We start from the raw sequence: 8,286 nt of genomic DNA, 5'->3' as shown, positions 1-8,286 counted from the left end.
AGGAGAGGAGGGAGGGAGAGAGGAAGAGTCTCCGAGAGGGAGAGGGAGAGAGGAAGAGAGTAGGGAGGGATAGCCGAGCGGGAGAGAGGAAGAGAGGGAGAGGAGGGAGGGAGAGAGGAAGAGGGAGAGGGAGAGGGAGACAGGAAGAGGGAGAGGGAGAGGGAGAGGGGGTGGCCAAGCAGAGGAGAGGGGAAGAGGAAGAGGGAGAGGGAGAGAGGAAGAGAAGTGGAGGAGGAGAGGAGGGAGGGAGGGAGGAGAGGAGGAGTCCGATGGGGGGAGGAGGATTTGAAAAAAGGAGGGAGAATGAGAGAATGAGGGGGGAGGCTGAGATTTTATGGGGAAGTGCATTATAATTAAGGTTAGGGTAGCTTTTTAAGGATTTTTAGCATAAGCAGAAGTATAAGCCAATCTTTCATTCCGAGCTCATTCTTCATTTGCTTGGTTCTCTCTTCATCTCAACCTATTGCATGAATCAACATAATTTTCCAAATCATGCAATAGGTGAAGAGCTTTCCAACCTCTTGCATATGCCACATCTTCCACCTATCAAATTTTTTGAATATTGAATTTTTTAAAAACTTTTTGTATCTCTTTCAACCTGTTGCATGAGCAACACCTTCCAAAAGTTTCTTTACTTTTAGTTTTTAAAACTTTTTGAGATTTCTAAAAAAACTTTGTAAACTTAAAAAATTCTATTAACCTATTGCGTACTCAAAAACTCTTTACCAATAATATTATTTATCTATAATATAAAGTTGTACTCGGTTCCCTATGATCCATACTACTTACAAAATGTATTAGGTGCAAACATATTTCAAATGCAAATGCTTTCTATAATCGATATATCCCTAAACGTTTCTAAAGGTATTACATCTTTAGCAACAGGTATACTACAAAGGAGATTGATGTTGGATACTCCACTAATATGTTGGAATCGCCAACAAAAATTCTGTAGTAACTCAACAAACTTACTATCAACAACAAAACACATTCTAGCGTTTAACTCTAAGAACAAGCCCCATATTTAAAAAATACTTGACAATGTATGAACGACCGCATCCAAAACTAGGAGTAAGTGTTCTTTCTTTAGAAGTTATTTTTGATATTCTTGAAAGACACTCTGCTGACTCACCATTCGATCTTATGAAAATTGCACATGAGGACAACTACTTGTCATTACTAGAACAAATCAACATGCTACCTACAACTCATCAATTCAAAAAAAAATACATCACATGAAGTTGGGACAATTGTACTTCGTGATTCAATGAGAATTATTGAGCATCAGCTCATAACATCTATGGAAGGTCTATCACAATGTGACGAATTAACACTAGAGTATGCATTATTCCCATTCCTCTATCCTTTCGGATATGGTGCTCATGACGGCAAGATGTTCTTCAACGTATATTTAAAAATGAGAATATCAACATTGTTCTCCGTGTTCACTCTTTACAAACCATACTTGTTATTGATGTACCAAATACGTCAATCTATTTTAATAGCAAACTCTACTCAAACTACAATATTACAAAGAGATATTGACCAATAAAGACGACAAGATCCAAGAATATATGAACAAGAGATAATTAGATGTATTCTTAAGTTTCAGATACCAAGTTCTATTCCTGGATCTCCTTCATGGCACCGTAGAAACTTAAAAGATCTAATGGCAATGGTTAACACATGGGGCCTTCCCAATATATCCCTTACACTTATTGCAGATTAGGTATCAACCACGAGATGGTGTGAAATCGATTAAATAGAAACCATTGCTAAATAATTCAATAAAAACTTCACATGGAGAGATTGTCCAGTTGAATGCGTAGTGCTCTTCCATGTTAGACTGCAACAATTCTTAGCAAGATATATTCTGTGCGATAAAGGACTACTAGGTAGAGTCAACCATCACATCATAAGATATGAGGTACAAAATCGAGGATCTATGCATGCACACATGATGCTATGGATAGATGAGCAAGACATAGATATTGTATTAAACCAGATAGATGCACATATCCCTTACATGAATGATTTTAATAATTGGCCAGAGAATTCAATTCAAAGAAAGCTTAACTATATGGTAAAGAGAAAACAAATCCACACATGTAGGCCAACATGCAATCTATTTGACTCAAGCACAAACCACAAATGCAAATACGGATTTCCATATCCAATACATTTAGATACTAAACCTACTATAGATCCTCACACAAAGATGGATCTACTTCCGTCCATCACTAGAACATCGTAATGTCGTTCCATATCATGTAAGAATATTACTCTTGTGGCAAGCACATATGAATATTCAGAAAATAACAAACACAGGCCTATCATATTACCTTCGAAAATATGCTATGAAAACCGAACCCATGCGACACATGAACTTGAATCTTGGTGATGCAAAACTTCTAGGACTAGATAATCTAGATCCAATTAAATTAAAAATGATATATGCATATATTCTTTCAAAGCCAACATCTCCAACAGAGGCAACATTGTCATGCTTACAAATATCTACCATTCAAAGAAGCGAATCTGTGCATTCATTGACTCCTCTCCCCCATCTATGCACCAAAAATACCTTCGTGAACATTGTGTTTCTGTAATGCATCCTATAGATACATATTGCAGTCGTCCAAGTGTCATGGAGAACTTGACCTTCTATAAATTCTGGAAAAAATACAATGTCCAAAAGTCAAAGAAAAAAAACAAAGAAAACATAACTATCGTAGATTCTTTCGGAAATTATGTATATCCATCAACACGGATTGTACGTTTCATAGATTACCACCTTGCTCATCATTTTGAAGGATTTTTTTACAACCTTCTACTAAAGAACGTAAATTTTAGAAATGAGAATGAGCTCATTTCTGAAAACAATCATACGAAATCTTACTTCTTAGAATGCCATATCCGAGACCTCATAAAAACAGAAGAAGACATCGAATCTCTTATTAATCAATATTGCAAAGTGCACTTGCTCATAGATCAAAATCGCCACCAACAACAAACATGATACTCCAAAAAAGCCCATTACGTGTTATTCAAAACTCCTTCATGGCTTCAACCGACCTTCATAAAGATACCAATATACATAACACAACATGTAAAAAATTACTTCAAATGATAAACGAGTTCAAGGATTTCGAAAATGCAACTCTTTCTTCTGAACAACAAGAAATTTACGAAAAGATTAATGGATTACCCACAAGACTTCATATCATTTGTGGTACTCCTGGTTCAAGAAAGACATTTATGATAAGTACATTACTTATAATTATGTAAAACAAGGAAAATCGATTGTTCTAGCAGCAACAACAGGAGCAACTGCAATGAGACTAAGTCGATTAGCAACTACTGTCCATCATCAGTTTGCTCTACCAAAGCGACATGATATGTTTCGTGCCTCCTTACCTGTGTCAGATGAACGATACATAGAATTGCAAAATGCAAAAATCATAATAATTGATGAGATCTCAATGATGACATGCCAAACATTAAACACAGTAATTAGACAACTGTGTGAAACTTGCAAGCAAACAATCTTGCAGCCTTTTGAAAATAAAAAGATGCTCTTATTCGGAGATATGTCCCAGTTGCCTCCAGTATGTAAATGCAAGGTGTAAGAAAATGAATTTTGTAGAAAATGCTATATTAGAAACTCGGGTTTCTGGACAACTGCAACCTTTTCATTCCTACACACATCAATATGTCACCTAGAAGATTCAATATACATAGAATTCTTAAACATAATCAGAATAAGACAACCAACAGTAGAAGAGATTCAGTATTACCTAGGTAATTTAATCATAAGTGATAGTGAAGCAAACGATTTCATTGACAAGGACACAACTATATTGTGCACCCATCAAAAAGACACATGATACTATAATGAGCTCATACTACATAAGAAATTCAAAGAGCATCAAATTAAAAGTGTCACTGTGACATACAATGTAGATCAAATCTTAGAATTAAAAGAATAGATAATGGATCTAGATTTCTACTCCATACAACAAATAGCAATAGGAGAGAAAGTGATGATTATAGAAAATATCGATCTCACAATTAGAGCTACAAATGGCACTATTGCAAGTGTCATATCACTAGAAATAGATAATAACACAAACAACATTTAAAAATTCATGCCAAGATCTTATCAACAAATGAAAAAATCACACTAAGACGATCAAAACATAAACAGAAGGTATTAAACTCAACATGGTATCACAAAACAACTTTTTCAATGACACTAGCATATGCAATTATGGGACACAAGTCACAAGGATGCACACTCAAAGGAAAGGCTCTTGTAGTAATACAAAAATCATTTGCACCAGGACTAACATATGTCATGCTTTCATGAGTCACCACTCGAAACAACTTAAGAATCTTAAATAAAATCAATCCATCTGACTTCATTCCAATGCTTACATGAACTTTAAAAAAATACTAATCAATAGAAAATCCTTTTATTAAATATTCATCAATATAAGAGAAAAGAAACTTTTGATATACAAACTAATATGTAGGATCTATCAAAAAACTTATTTGAAGAACAACCAATAATAAAATATGGCAACATCAGACGAGGTATGTTTTCAATATTAAGCATTGTAGTATTTCTTCACATTAGTTTATATTCTAATTTATAATAGATTAGTATTTCGCAGATCTTTAATCAATTCAAAAGTAAAGCCCAATTGGCTCAACAAGATCAAGAGAAATCAACAAAAAGAACAAAGGGACAAAATTATTTCTTGTATACAGCTCAAATGCGTCTCGTAAACATGGCTTGTAGAGAACCAAATGAATATATTTATGGATGGAGCACATTGCAAGACCTTAGGAATTTGATCGATAACAATTAACATGAAGTACAACAATGGAAGGCAGAACATGGGGATAAAGAAATGAGAGCAAATGGCTAGTAACCCAATTTTATTTATAGAAAATGATTAAATTTTAATTTTTAAAAATATAATAAATAACATATACATAATATCAATTCAAACATAATGCAGGTCTAACTAAGTACATAATTCGAAAAATCACAAAAGAGGACGATATCATTACTCTAATGATGTTGAGAACAGAAGCACAAGCTATAATAAATAAGCACTCAGAAGGAATTTCAGCTTATTGCCTTGAACTTCTACACTTTGGCTACAATGTAAGCTTAGCCGAACTCCTCAAAATAGATTGTAAGACTAGAAATGTCATACTAGCGGAGTTCAACAACATGTTCCAAACAGATGATAAAAAAAAAGCAAAAGAGTTGCCATTTACCATAGAAGGTATAACTTCCATTATTGATTTAAATTTTGCAAAAGAAGCATATGGTGAATATTTTAAGTTTTTCCCAACTCCACCAAAGAACAATATATTTCAGCCCCCTGTAGGTACATTCTTGACTCCATATCTTAAAATACATACAAACTTCATCTTCTAACACACAAGAAAAACTCATCATACTTCATTTTGCTATTTCAAATAGGAAATCGCGAAGAAGACAAAGAAAAAGGCACAAAAGGCCCATATTACATATATTCTATTCTATGTATTGCTACAGAAAAAAGATATATTGCACAAACTAGAAATCTTGAAAAACGGATAGCACAGCACCAAACCAATCCTTCATTAAAATTGAAACATGATGTTAACAGGTACAAACCGTTCCACTCGAACTTCAAAATAGAAATCCTAGCTACCACAAACTTTAAAAGCAAAGTAGATATCCTCGAAGAGAAATACATAAGAGAACTCAACACAACTGACTCGAAATATGGCTACAATAACCTCAGTGGAAATCCAGCATCTATGAAAAAATTTTACTTTCTCAAAAATAGAGACATAATCTAGTATATTTAAGTAGAAGCCCATTTTCAATAGATGTAAACGACTTTCTATTTCAAACTATAGTTAAATCATACTCTTGAAGGACTCTTAATTCATAACATATATTACTCAATTTTTTTCATTTTCAAAGCATTACTACTTTTTTTCAATACACTTAAAATAATTCATGTATGAACTGTTATTTAAAAATACTTATAAAAACGTCATATTTTTAGTGATATATAACTCCATTTATAACAATTCCAATAATAACCACTTTTAGGTATACTAGATAAAATTTCATGTTTTGTTACTCTTATAATAATATTATAGTGTATTTCCAAAAATTCTACTATTATAGTGCTCTTCTTCATATCATAATAATTCTTCTCAAATTGCAAGTTTACATAAATCTATGTTCTAAATTCACTTTAACAATTAAGTCAAGATGGAAAATATTATTTAACAATTTTTATGAAATAGCACTAAATTCATTTATATAAATTCTAGCTCAATACAGCTACCTGCCCGGATCTAGTTATGTTACAATGCACTCCTTTGCCTTTCTTGGCACACTTTGTGTTGAACTGGATCTTGAGCGTAATTGCCTTTAGTGGTTCATCAACGTCAAAAAAGGGAAAAGATTATTGAGAAAATAAGGCGTGTTATAGATGGCCTTGTTAACGGTAAGGCCGTGTCTTTGGACGAGAATGGCCTGCAAGAATTCTCCTTTGCACTGTGTCAGCGTACTCGACTTGCTTTTCCTCAGCCGGCAAACATTCTGCAATAGCAGATCCACGGAATGCCTTCATCCACGCAGCCAGTCGTGGAAGCTTCTCCCAGTCCAATTTCAAGCCGCAGACCTCCTCCAGCGCCGATTGCCATGCTGCAAGAGGGCCTAAAATCACATCCACAAAGCCCACATTCGCACCTCCAAAGTATGGAGGCTCCTTCCCACCAGTGGCAAGGGCTCCGTCTACGATACCCAATTGCTGTTTGTTCTCTTCTATAATCGCCTCCTGCTCCTCTCCCACTGTTCTTAATGCCCTTACTAGAGTGTCGAAAACCTGCGTGAGACGATGGACAGCAAACACATCAGATAGCTACGTGGTGGAAATTCTCGCCGTCCCAACGTCAATCATCTAAGCGGTACTGTAGTTGCACGTGCAAGCAAAAATCGGAAACGCTCTATTACTCAAGAGTCAAGACCCAATGCATAGATTGGAACGCACGTCACTGGCAAGAAGAAACGAAAACAAGGCAAGCGTGTGCGTACTCACACCTTCTTGTCTATGAAATCTGCCCAGAAGCGAGCAATAGCCCTTTCGACAGGGTCCTTGGGAAGTAGACTGTTTCCATCGAGGGAAGGGAAAGCTTCGTCGAGGTACTCAACGATGATGATGGAGCCGCCCTTGCGCGACCTTGGTGGAGAAGCACAGGGACCTTCTTGTGGACGGGGTTGGATTGGAGGAGGAGGGAGCTTTTGTTAACAAGGTCCTGTGGGAGGTTGTTGTAAGCGATTCCCTTCGCAGAGAGGGCGAGCTGGGCGCGCATGGCGAACGGGCTAGCCCAGAAGGAGAGCAATTGAAGTTCGTCTGGGGTTGCCATAGAGAGGACGACGATGCAGTGATCAAGAAGAGCTTGTTTGTCGAGTGGGAAAGCCGAGGGCTGTATATTAGCTGCCTGCAATATGTTGACCTTATCTCGTTTTTACGCCTCGGCTCTTTGGAGAGTATCTTGCTGCATACACATGAAGACAAAATTTCTGTCCACAAGGCGGCAAAACCTTTTTGCATGGAAATTAAGAACACTGAAATTATGTTGTTTTGCAATAATGTAACTAGATTTGCGGCCGGCAGGTGGCCTTTCGGTCGTCCAAACACATAACTACTTACTCTAAATTGAAGTGAGTCCTAGCCATTTTATCAATTTATAAGGGAAAAAGCGAATGAGTAAAATGGTGGACATGAGACACCACATAGGATCCGTTAAGATCCGATCCTCCCTACAAAAGTCAGGGGTGGTGGGTGATTTATTACGGTACGTAGCCTAGAGGGAAGTTTTCCTTTTTTGAGCCCTGGGGTGAAGCCACTTGTCACAATTTTGGATGTTGATATGAAAAGATGTGGCTTAAGATCCAACGCTTGCTAATTTTCTTCCAAATTTGGTTAGTCATCTCCAAACATAATAGCCTTTAGCTTTTCTTAAAAGCATCAAGTGCTTCTAACAGTGTAACATCTAATTCAGGTATGTAACATTGGTATCCGTTTTAAGATTCCCTCAAAAATTCATTAAAATTATAACTTTTTCAAAAAAAGGTCATATTTTGCGTAGTGAATTTTTCAAAACACTTAAAATCCTATCAATTACTACATGATACAACTTTCAATCCTGTGTGTAGTAACATAACTTTATCAAAATTCTTAAGTTAAACTTTGTAGTATC

General features: G+C 36.0%; 1 pseudogene; it reads right to left on the bottom strand.

The window, feature by feature from the left end:
* Nucleotides 1–6,521: 6,521 nt before the first annotated feature.
* LOC147893327 (glutathione S-transferase U7 pseudogene) lies at nt 6,522–7,449 on the bottom strand (annotated as a pseudogene).
* Between the last annotated feature and the right edge of the window lie 837 nt (nt 7,450–8,286).

The sequence above is a fragment of the Dipteris shenzhenensis genome, chromosome 15 (assembly GCF_047967505.1).
Source record: "Dipteris shenzhenensis isolate YYH24624 ecotype China chromosome 15, Dip_SZ_1.0, whole genome shotgun sequence".
Taxonomy (NCBI): Eukaryota; Viridiplantae; Streptophyta; class Polypodiopsida; order Gleicheniales; family Dipteridaceae; genus Dipteris; species Dipteris shenzhenensis.
This window is presented reverse-complemented; position numbering and strand designations above follow the sequence as displayed.